This window comes from Columba livia, chromosome 2 (genome assembly GCF_036013475.1).
Source record: "Columba livia isolate bColLiv1 breed racing homer chromosome 2, bColLiv1.pat.W.v2, whole genome shotgun sequence".
NCBI classification, from domain to species: Eukaryota; Metazoa; Chordata; class Aves; order Columbiformes; family Columbidae; genus Columba; species Columba livia.
Genome location: NC_088603.1, coordinates 44,700,447 through 44,712,336, shown reverse-complemented (window position 1 = coordinate 44,712,336; position 11,890 = coordinate 44,700,447). Strand labels below are relative to the sequence as shown.

At 48.5% G+C, this 11,890-nt stretch overlaps 1 long non-coding RNA gene across 1 annotated transcript; it reads right to left on the bottom strand.

Annotated features, from left to right (window-relative positions):
* Positions 1-9,373: 9,373 nt before the first annotated feature.
* Positions 9,374-11,710, bottom strand: LOC110355610 (uncharacterized). Its single transcript, XR_002408394.2, has 2 exons — positions 11,541-11,710; positions 9,374-9,623 (listed from the first exon to the last, which is right to left on the bottom strand). It is a non-coding gene; the product is annotated as an uncharacterized LOC110355610 (long non-coding RNA).
* Between the last annotated feature and the right edge of the window lie 180 nt (positions 11,711-11,890).

Below are 11,890 nucleotides of genomic sequence, written 5' to 3'. Positions count from 1 at the left end.
CCTCAATTTTATTGGCGAGGTGTCAGCCCAGTTCCACAGACTGCGGGAGAGAGACACTTCACCCTTGCTGGAGACCACAGAGGTAAGCTGCATACACACAAGTCCATAGGACCAGAGGAGGTGCACCTGAAGGTGCTAGGGGTGATGGCAAATGTTGCTGCAAGGCCAAGCTCTGTCATCTCTGGAAGGTCATAGCAACAAGGAGTGGTCCCTGATGACTGGAGAAAAATTCCTGCCTTCAATAAAAAAAGAGGAATCTGGGGAAGGACCAGCTGGTCAGACTCAACCTAGTGCCAGGGAAAATTACGAGGTGAGTCCTGAGGGACTCTGTGTCCACATCATGAAGGACAGGAGGGTGACTAGGAATAGCCAGCATGAGTTCTCCAAGGGCAGTGTGTCTCTGACCAGCCTGCCTGCCCTTCTGATGGAATAAGTGACTTACTCTGCAAGGGTGAGGAGGGCAGTGGATGTCACTTTCCTTGGCTTTAGCAAGGCTTTCACCATGGTCTCCCACAACATTCTTGTAGCCAAACTGAGGTGGTATGGGCTGCATGAATGGACTAGAAAGTGGGTGACACACTGTCTGGATGCTTAGGCTCAAGAGGGAGTGGTCATGGATTCAGAGTCAACCAGGCAGCCAATTATGAGTGGTGAGTTTTGGGTCAATACTGGGGTCAGATCTGGTTTACACCAATATCACCTGAGCAATGCGAGATAACACACCCTCAGCAAGTTCACAGACAATGTCAAAGCAGGAGGAGCTCTTTATCCTTAAGGACAGGGCCACTGTTCAGAGTGACTTGGGCAAGCTAAAGAAATGGAGCAAGGGGGACCTCATGAAGTTGAACAAGGACAAATGCAAGGTCTTTCACCTTGCCTGGGATAGCATCTTGCAACAGTGGGGACCTATTGCCTGGGGAGCAGCTCTGCAGAAAAGGACTTGAAGGTCCCAGTGAGCAACAGGTTGAACATGAGCCAACAGTGTGCTCTGGCAGGGATGAAGGCTAACTCCAGACTGGGTTGGTTCTGCAAGTGTGTAACCAGTAGGTTGATGGAAGAGATCCTTCCCCTGTTTTCAGCAGTAGTGAGACTGCACCTGGGGTATTGTGTCCAGTTTGGGGTTCCCAGTGTGAGAAAGATACGGATATGCTACACCAAGTACAGCAAAGCATCACTAAGATGGTTAGAGAACTGGCACATGAGGTGTGAAGAAAAGCTAATGGAACTGGGTTCATTTAGCCTGAGAAGGCTGGAAGGACAAGAGGCAGCAGTCACGAGTTGCAGGAAGGGAAATCCTACCTGAATGTAAGGAAAAACCTCTTTGTTGTGAGACGCAGGTCAGACACAGGAGTGGGAGTACAGAGAGGCTGAGGAACGTCCCTCCATAAAGATTTTCAAAACCCCCCTGGCAGCATTTTTGCTGCCTGCTAGCAATGCAACAGCCACTCTTCCAGGGACTACAAGAAATAAACTTCTTTCACTTGGCTTATTCTTAAATGCCTAGCAGGAGCCAGAACAACAAAAACTACCATTTACTGAGTGAAGACCTGAACACTTCTTAGGAATAGAGAGACTGTGACTGGCCCAAGGGCAGCGTAAGGGCAGGAAGGTGAGTGCCTGGAGCTGTGGCAACACTTGGTCTCATCACCTTGGTATGGGACTTCATGGAATTATTGAGAAAGCTGCTAGTGGTCACAGTTTAGTTGGAATTTGGCCTGGAGTGAAGTCAACAAGAACAAAAAAAGCCTCTGACATCAAAGCTTTCCTTTCAGGGTCAATTTACACCCTTGAATTGTCTGTTGTCTGAGTCAATCTAACAGCTCGCTGCTGAACAGGAAGGGTTTGCTTACCTCCAAGGACCCCAGCCCTCTCCTGCTCACCCAGCTCCCTGGTCCCACCACCTCCTCTGCTTGAGAACTCATCAGCCCCTGCTGTCAGCTGCCCAGGGTGTCCATAGACAAGCAGCAAAGAGCAGAAGCTAGAGGGAAGGAGCAGGACTTGCCCCTTTCTGAAGTGTTGAGCTGTTAGATTGGCTCAGACACCTCCTGTCACCTCCTTGCAAAGGGCTGGGTGGGAGGAAGGGAAGGAGGAGCTAATGGAGCTGTCTCACTGCAAAAGAAAACCCTGCCATTAGAAAGGCAGAAGACAGAATCTCCCTAACCTAGTCCTGACAACATCACTTGAACGGTCTCAGATTCCCTGGTACATGGTAGCCACAGATGCAGCAGCAGTCCTCCCTCTCACACTGCTGGCAGTGCCAAAACTAGCTGCTCTGCTCGGTCTCTGCATAGCATATTGCAGGGTGCATTTACTGCCCACAGAGGGGAGGCCACTGACTTTGTCCCCTCAGGTGTCCAGAACAGCACAACCACAATTCCCAGATGGATGTTTCTCTTCCATTTACCTATGGACAAGGAAGCAGGATCTCCAGCTATCTAACATCACCTAGTATAGAACCTGGCAAGGAGAGATTACAGATTTACCATTTATTTTTACATAAAAGAAGGTAGCAACATGCATGGGTCAAATCGTCTTTCTGCTTCATGCATCACAGCCTAGAAGGCTGCCTTTCCTACCACTGCTGCAAATCAATCCTTCGAAAGTTTCCTGGCTCAATCTCCAAATCACTTATCTTTGATTGTTTCTAGTTCCACTGTATAGTCTATCGTGTCTCAAGGCCACAGGACAAAAGCCAGGAGTCCTACAGTGCAACTGCTCACTTAATTCCTTGGGTGTCTTCCCTGCTGATACATAGCAGAGATTGGCAACTAATCTATATATAGTACAGCACCACAGTCGAGACACAATGGCTGCATTCAGCGTGCATACATGATGATGTCAGCAATGGCTGTTTAATTGCATCATGGGAAGTAAGGGGAGAGAAGAATTGGAAGAAAAAAAAAAAAAGAAAGGGGGCCCCTGGCCCCTCCACTTTACCTAATTTCCTTCACCGCCAGATGGGAACGCATGGGAATGCCGGCCCCGCATCTCAGGACCTCCCTCCCCAAAGCCTGGCATGGCCACATCTGTTTCCCTGATTTCCTACGCTTCTGATCTTCTTCACCTGCCCTGCACCCCACCAGCTTGGGCGAGCTTCCTGAGATGCTGCTACCGCCATTTGATTTGGCTTCCTGAGGCTCGCTCCCTCCTTCCTTATTTTTACTTCTCCAGCTTGCAGTAGCATCCAAAGGCCGGTAGCTGTGAAACACGGAGGAAGGGTAGGGTCTGCACTGTGGAGACCACACAAGCCCCTTGGCTGCTTTTATTTAAACAAATGAGTATCTGTACTGCCAGGCAGTGGTTCACAAAAGAGGCTGTCAGGCTCAACACAACTTCACTGCTCTGTGGCTAGCAAACAGAAGGTATACAAACTTCTCTTCCCAGCAGCCATCCATCACCATAAATGTACGTGGGTTTTATTTGAAAGAAGGAACAACACCCTGCTTTAGTAAAGCAAAAAAGGGAAAAGATCCTCAGAGTGACAGCATTACCCTCTCTGAGACCTGTGGCATCAGCCAAATCAACAGCTTTCCAGTTTCCCCAAAGCCCTGCCTTCCCTTTGCAGTTCCCACTCCTGCAAACAGTACCCGTGGTATCCTCCATTTTAAGAAAGTTTCCCTTTGTCTTATCCCCCAGCCTATTTATAGCTCCTGTGGTGGAGGTGTATGGGGAAGGATTTACACCAGCAGGCGCAGGGCCCTTCAGGGCACAGGGAGGAGACATGCCACAAAGGACATTTAATAGCCTCCAAGAAATGCACAGCTCCTTGGGGCACATTTTCTGGAAGGAGGCTCTCACCCAAAGGGTTTCAGCCACATATTTTCTCATCAGCACATGAGAGAGGCTGTGACGTGAGTGATGGGCTGCTCTTGTAAGCCCACTTTTATGAAGGACCATAGGGATGCCATTGGGGTCCCACAGAGGAGAAGAGACAGCCGTCAGCTCCCACTGCCAGGGAAAGCTGCCCAGGCAAGAGCTTCTCCCTCTTTGGCTCCCTTGTGGAGCACCAAGGAGGGGAAAAGCCTCTTCACAGGCCACTTCACGTTCCCAAAGACTTCGCAGAGAAGCTGGATTGGAGACTCCAATGACTTGCGTATTTCATGAGCACACAACAACTTCATCCTGTAACCTGAATTTGGAGGAATCGCATGATGCAAGGCAGCAAAAGGTTCCTCAGAGTCCATCTTACAGCTGTCCCTTCAGGAAATGCAATTATAACCATAATAAATACTCACATGAACCAGAAACTTTGATTATCATCCTGCATGGCTGCTGGCTTGTTCATTTGCTCTTGTAAAGGAGCATATTCCTTTTCCATATTGTTGGTTTCAACATATAAAACCTTAACCATTTCAGGTCCAGACTAGCTCAAAGCCTATTTCCCGCTAAGGACAATGCAGAAATACCTCTGTTTTTCTCTTTCAGCATTCAACTTATGTCTCTGGAACTGACCTGTCTTGGTCAGAGCAGAGGTGGGAGAGAGCAGCACCTGAATGAAGGTCAGGATTGGTGCTGCATGTAACACAAAATCATTTGAGGGCATCTGCCACTTTCCAAGGGTCATGGTTTGACATGGCAAATGACATTGCATGGGCCTGAAGGAGAAGTGGTCTGTCCAGGTCCCCCAGGGAATGATGATGAGGCAGAAATGGATTATACAATCATAGAATAGTTTGGGTTGGAAGGGACCTTCAAAGGTCATCTGGTCCAGCCCCCCAGCAATGAGCAGAGACATCTTCAACTAGATCAGGTTGCTCAGAGCCCCATCCAACCTGGCCTTGTCTCCAGGGATGGCACATCTACCACCTCTCTAGGCAACCTGGGCCAGTGTTTCACCTCCCTCATTGTAAAACATTTCTTCCTCATGTCTAGGCTGAAAGGGATGGGCAACATGTGGATGCAGATAGCCTTAAGATGTAGACAATACGTCATTGCAAACAAGCAATGAGATGGAAGATACTAGTGTCCCTCTGAAGAGGCTAAACAAGCACCTCACTCTTCCCCACACAAGGTCAGCCATCGCGGTGCTGCAGCATGTTAGGGGACACTCACACATCCTGTTTTAGGGGCTGAACTGGGGGCTGGTAATGAATAGCTGAAGGTGCCAGGCTTCTCAGCTCCCGCAGTCAGATCTGGAGGGGAACAGCTGCCCGCGCCTGGAGTTTACACAGCTGTGGGGAAGCGTTAGCAGCTGACAAGCTACTCTCCCTTGAACGGTAGCATATACCACCTCTTGTGGTTAGAAGCACTCCCCCAGCTGAGAAAAAGTATCTTGCGGATGTGAATAAGGACGAAGGTAGAGCAGACTTTTGAGTTACAGCCGAGTTAACTGCCTGGAGAGGATAAATGTGAAGTGAGGTATCAGAGCAGCAGTAGTGTCAGGAAATGGGAGGCTAGTAGCAAAACATTTGCAATTATTAACCCATAATGTTGGCACCTGCTTTCTACCTCCAGCTGCTCTGAGCTTGCATTTCTTGACCTGCAGAACATGTTTACAAGACATGGCTATTTTGCCAAGCTTTTCCCTGAAGGGAAAAGTGATCTGATGGGACATTTCATTGAAGATGAGTTTGAGAGCTTCTAATATTACTCCAGCATCAGTTTTTGCAGAAGTTCAACATGAAAACAGTGAAATCACTTGAGGGCCAAAGCCTGGATTTTTAGACCATTCCAAATGGTAGGCATCACATCTGAAAGCTGTGACAGGGTTAGAGCAGAATCAGGGTGAGAAGAACAGACATTTACATTTTCTGGCTTTGAGCCCATCCTGGGGGGCAATAGTTGCACTGTCATCATCAAAGATTAAAGCCAACACAGGTACTTAGTCTAACAAGAAATCTGATTGAGCAGATGGTGAATAGAGAGAGATTTGAGAAGTCTGGACGGGGAAACTGGTTTTAGAGACGCAGCCATTGGGAGGCAAAGGTGCTAAAAGTCCTTGTGATGCTAAATCCCATTATGTGGTTAGAAATGGTTGATTTTCAGCTGTAATTTCTGAAACGAAGAAGGATGAATCAGAAGGCACAGTAAAAAAAAAAAAAAAAAAAAAAAAAAAAAAAGAAAGAAAAAACAAGAAAAGAAGAAAGATTACTTAGTCTCCTCTCAGAGGCATACCAGTTAGTAGGAGAGTTAGAGCAAGGCTTAAGCATAAAGGTGCTCAGGGAGACTCTATCAGTAGAAGTGAAAAAAACTTTCTTTAACATCCAAAAATGACACCTTCACATGAGCTGACTGCAGAGCTCCGTGCTGGAAGGCAAGATAGTAGGTGTTTACTTCTCTCTGGGAATGGAGAGCAGAGGATCAACCCCTAAACCTGGTTGTGTCTCTGGGGCTAAAAGTAATGTCAGCTGTTTGAGTGCAAGATGCCCACTTCCCAAAGCCAGACCTTGAAGGGTGTAGAGATGCAAAAATGCACACCAACAAAATGTATAGATTTCACTTGCACAGGTGTATAGAGAAGGCTATCTCTGTTCCCCTCTGGATCCCATCACATCCTAACAAGCACATCTTTAAACTCAAGGTGACCCTGCTGTAGGGCAGCTGGATGGGTGGAGGAGGGGGTGTCAAGAACTTGAATTAATATGCTGAGCAAGCCAGTTCCAAATGATTTATACCATGGGGACAACACTTATTGCTTCTTTGCTCCCCAACCCTCCACCCTGCTCAAAATCCAGCACACCGTACAGGAAGCTCAGCAACACATGCAGAAAGCTGAACTTACTACTGTACTTACTAATGGATCCAATGACAGATATATGGTTGAGCGAGAGTCAGTATGCAAGAGCAGGCATGGCAAATTTGGAATCTGAGGCAAATTTAGAAGTTTGTGCTCACAAGAGGAAAAATGAGGGAAAAAAATAGCACAAATCAGTGCTAAAGTAGCTGGACTTAAGTGTCACAGTTGTCCATGAAGGGTAGTCATGGTGAAAGCCAAAAAACAAGACGGATATTCCTCTGAGTGTAATGAATAAGTTGCTAACAGTGAGCTCAAATATGACAGCAAAACCTTCCTCTTTCATTTATCTGGGACTATTTGACAAATGTGAAAACCCCAAAGATTACACCAGCATCATGGTTTTACCAACGCCTTTCCCTGGGGATAGACCTGCGGGAAGTACTCCCTTTGTACATTGATTTACTAGTCAAATTCTTGAGTATGGGAGGCAAAGATCCAAGCAAGAGGCAATGCTGAGTCTCCTGCCTCTTTCCTGATGAATGAAGAAGGATGGGGATTCTTGGGTGCACAAAAGAAGTTCAGTGCTGTGTGTTTATTATTACCTGTGCATGTTCAGTGACTTGGACCAGCTACTTGGCTACTTCTGTTCACAAGCCCTGCTGAGCTCTGAGCTTGCACAGTGAGTTAGTGCTCAACATAGCAGGGCAAACAGTATCTGGCTGCTGGACCACTTCACGCAGGTGGTATAGGGGAGAGCTCCTTATGTGAATGTTTGCCTCTAAAATTACAGTAAAATATCCCCAAGCCCACAATTACTGTACCTGGTTCTATTTAACAAAGCTTTTAACCTCCAGACCTCTGGCTTTTCCAGCTGTATTGCTTTTGGCAGGAACACCATTCTGTTTGTTCTGTAGTGCTGCTGGCAGAAAGCAGATGCTTTCCTTCAAGCAAACGAAGCTTCCAAGTACAGACAGTGGAAAGCACATCCTGACATTGGAAGCAGATGCTAGCAACTGACTCAGGTGCAGTCTTCTGCCCCAATGTCCTATTTTCCACTAAAATATAACGGGTAAAAGGAAAAAAAAAAAATGTATTTTTAATGAGTACTATGGCTGCAGTGGCTGGACACTTAGTCAAGGACAGACAAATATTGCCAAATAGAGATTTTCCAACTAGGTGGAAGCTGGACAATATCCTCAGAGCTATTTTGATACTGTCTCTGAAGATCTGGACAGTCATGCCCAGATTTTAGCATTGTTAGAATGTCTTAACAGCTAATGTTTTAACACAGCCCTGACTGATTTCAACACAGTTTAAATTACGGGCTTGTCTTTAGTACAAATGACAATGTTTCAAATTCAGACCAGCAACAGCATATGAATGGAGGACAAAAGAAAGATGAGGGGAATGGATGTGAAAAATACTGGAGAGGAGGGAATAAATGTGAGAAATCTCAGCATAGCGACACAAAGGAGAACAAGCAGAATGCAGAGAAATGCCTCAGACACTCACGTAAGCTGTGAGATTTCATTTATTTGGCACAGAGGGACAATAGCCCCGCTAACCAGGATAGCTATTGTTCTTTTGTTTTTAAGAAACAAAAAGGGTAAATGCGAAGCACTAGCTTCCCAGGGAAAAATCATATAAATAAGTTCTCATCCTGCTGTCTACCAAGGAACCAGGAGCCTCTTGTGCCTCACCCATCGCCCTTGTGCTGTTATTCACCCATGTGTTTGTCAGTTTCGAAAACAAATGAAATATATTGAGGCCTTGCTCTGTCTGAGGAGAGCTGAGGCTTTTTTTATAGCAGAACAAGTTAATTGGATCGAAACCATCAAGTCAATGCACTAAGCAGAAAAACACACGGTGCTATCTGCTGTGTAGTTGAGCACACACATGCTCCAGCAGCTAATGTTTCAGAATGGTGTATAATATTGTATTCTCTTTAGCTTTATTCCAGCGTTTTTCATTACAAAGACAGAAAGCTATCTATAATCAGAGGAAGCCTCAAAACTCTGCATTCCTTCGGCAGTGTTGGAGGGAGAAGAAAAGGAGGACTTTGACCCAGAAAGACAGAGGTGCCCAAATATGAGGATGACAGCTGGGGAATAAGGACCCACTGTTCAGGGACAGTGAATTGCTTATAGGCTTTTACAAGCTGAGGGAGGGTGTAAGCTGTAAATGAGGTTCAGGAGCTTTGGCACAAATACAGTGGATCCTGTCAGCAAAAAGGACCTTCTACAGCAGATAGGTAGCCTTGTGAACCCATTAGAGCTATTTGAAGCACAGACCCACAGAATTCCCCTCTTCAGGCAGTTAGCTGGAAAGCAAACAGCTGTCATTAAGGAAGGCAGGGATGTCAGATATGCCTGGAGACATTCATCTGGGGATTTCTGCCCAATTAAAGTATTTCTGAACGCAAAAGATGATGGTTTCTACTGAGGGAGCCAGCGGAAAGCATTATCTGGGAAACCTGAACAGATGAACGGTGCATTTGTTGTTCAGGGAGTTACCATTCTTCACAACAAACTGGCTTCATCTGGAAAAGGACAAGCTCCGTGGCAGCAACCGCAGGACAAGCAAACAGAGCTGAGGCAAAGCTCAATGATTTTTTAACCTCTGCTAGTCAAAGTTGTGGTGGATTTCACCTGCATACTCAAATATGAATATATGGATATGTAATATAAAGAACACAGCCCCCGAGCCAAATCCTTTAGTGACACATACAGCAAGTTCCCAGCTGAATATACCACAGAGGGGCATAATAAATATTCGTGCTTCTTTACAACAATGCAGGCTAGTTGCCCCACGGACTTCATCAGTGATTCCCATTGCCTGGTGTCACATGATGATGTTAGTGCTCCTGAGTTTCTCAGTTCTCTGAAGGGTTTTTGGTGAGAGATCTTGAGAGATCCTTACACATGTGGCTTATCGCTGTGTTTGGTCCCTGTCAGCAAAAGACAAAAGACATCTTTAAGTAGATGATATAAGTTAGTGTTATTTGTGTGTCCAAGGCCTAAATACCATTAGTTATTTGAATGTCTAAGGCCTAAACATGGGAGGAACATTGTTCAATATATTTTAATAACCTGTTCTCCATTTCTGTGGGTTTTTTTTTAATTTATGATAATTACTTAGCACTAATTTGTTTTGAGCTTATTTTTCTTACTTACAAACGCTTTCATTTACAAATACATCTGTATCTTTTTGTAATTTTATTCCTTTCCCTATGTTTTTGGCTTTTCAAACCCTGAGCCAATGTAACGATTTAAAACTTTCCAGCATTTCCACTTTCCCTGTTAAGGGTAAAACGCCATGCGTCCTCCCTTGCTAGCACAAGCCCCACTCAAACAAGAGGGTGGCCACTCAGTCATGCTGCAGCTACAACTTGCCTTTTAGCAGTTGCCGTTTGCGAGGCGTTTCATTAAAACAAAATAATCGTTGCGTTTTTATTGAAGTTCGGTTTCGCAGCAGTGCAAATGGCATCGCCGCTAATTTTTGCTAACTTCATCGCGTCAGTTTAAAGGAGAGGAAACGTCTGCCCCTGGCTAGCAGCAAACCCCGGGCTCGCCCTCCCGGGCGCGGCAGAGCCGGCAGCAACCGCAACGGCACAGAAAGGAGCCGGAGATCACCCCGGGACTGGGCGTCAGAAAACAATTCATCGAGCGACTTAATGTTTAAAACTGCATTAACGCCCTGATGCTTTCAAAGAACGGCCCTGGAGCCCCGCTCGCATCTCAAACCAAAAAAGCGCGGGGGGGGGGGGGGGGGACAAGGGGGAGGACGGAATGGAGGTGGAAATCGCCTGAGCCGCGGCCGAAACGCGTCAAACCAAATTGGGGGGGTGGCGGCGTTCCCAGTGCCGAAACCGGCGATATTCACAAATCGCGGGAGAGCGGCGGGGCTGGATGCGGGGCGGATGGAGGGGGGCCGGTCGGGCAGGAGGGAGGGCGAATGTTTCCTGCCCGCCGCCGCCGCCCCCCGGCCGCCCCCCGCAGCCGGGCGGAAGTCAGCCCGCGCCGTCGGAGCTTAAAAGGCTCCCGCACGCCACGCCGCCCCAGAGCCGGCGGCCGCAGTGGGGCCGGAGCGAGCGCTGCCGCCAGCCCTGCCCGCCGCGCCGAGGCGGGCCATGCGCTGCCCCGAGCCCTGAGCTTTTTCTCCCCTTCTTCCTCGCCCCGGGCCGCCCGGCTCTGCCCCTCCGCACCCCGCCAGGCAGGGGGAAGGCGCCCGGCGCGATGGCTCTCCCCGGATCACACGCCGCCCGGGACGGTGCTGCTGCATCAGTGAGTAATTCCTGCTAATTCACCCCCGGGAGCCGGTGGGCTCCGGCTGGGCACATCGCTGGGGAGACGGGCATTTTGGTTTTTGCTGCTTTTTCCCCCTTCCTATCTTCCCCCCCTTTTCGGGTTTTATATTATTTTTGTTTTCTCAATAAAACACCACGCGAAGAGGCGAGATGACAAAGGAAATGTGATCCTAGGCGCTGCAGGGGCTCAGAGCGAGCGAGAACCGGAGAGAGGAGGAGGGGGTGAGGGTAGCGCTCTCGGATAGCATTGCACAGCGGCTCCAATTTGTGCGAGCGAATATAATACACCCCCCATGAATAATTCAGGACGGCCGGCAGGGACCTGCCGCTGTTCCTCTGCTCGGCCGCGTCCGCCACAGCGTGTGTGAGCCGCGGCGCTGACCTGCCCGCGGTCGGCCGGGAGAGCCACCCCAGCCACCGCGGCCCCGGCGCTGCCCTCCGCGGGTTGCCCGGCTTAAAGGAACGCGTCCAGCGGGAGCGGGGTCTCTTGAGAGGCGAGAGCGGATTGCTCTTCTCAGCCCTCCCCGGAGCCCTTTTCTTATTTCCCTTCTTTCCTACCTCCTCCTCTGTGTCCCGCCAGCGTGAGTCTCTGCCGGTGGGGTGGGCACCAACGCCGCCCTCCATCCCCACCCCCCAGTCATGCGGTGGTGGAGCAGGCGTCGGCGGGGAAGGACTGGAGCCGGAGAAGTCTGCCTGGCCACTGTGTTTCAGTGCCTCTCTCTCTCCTAGAGCTGCTCTGGATTGCAAAAGTGGAGAGGGGAACTGAAACGAAATTTCCCCTTCCCCCCGACAAGCACAGGTTTAAAGGAAAAGAGGGAAAAACCCAACACCTCAAGAAAGAGCGAAACTTAATTTAACCCCCTGTTGCCCCCCACCCGCGTCCTTTCCGCCCGGCCAAGAGGGACTTG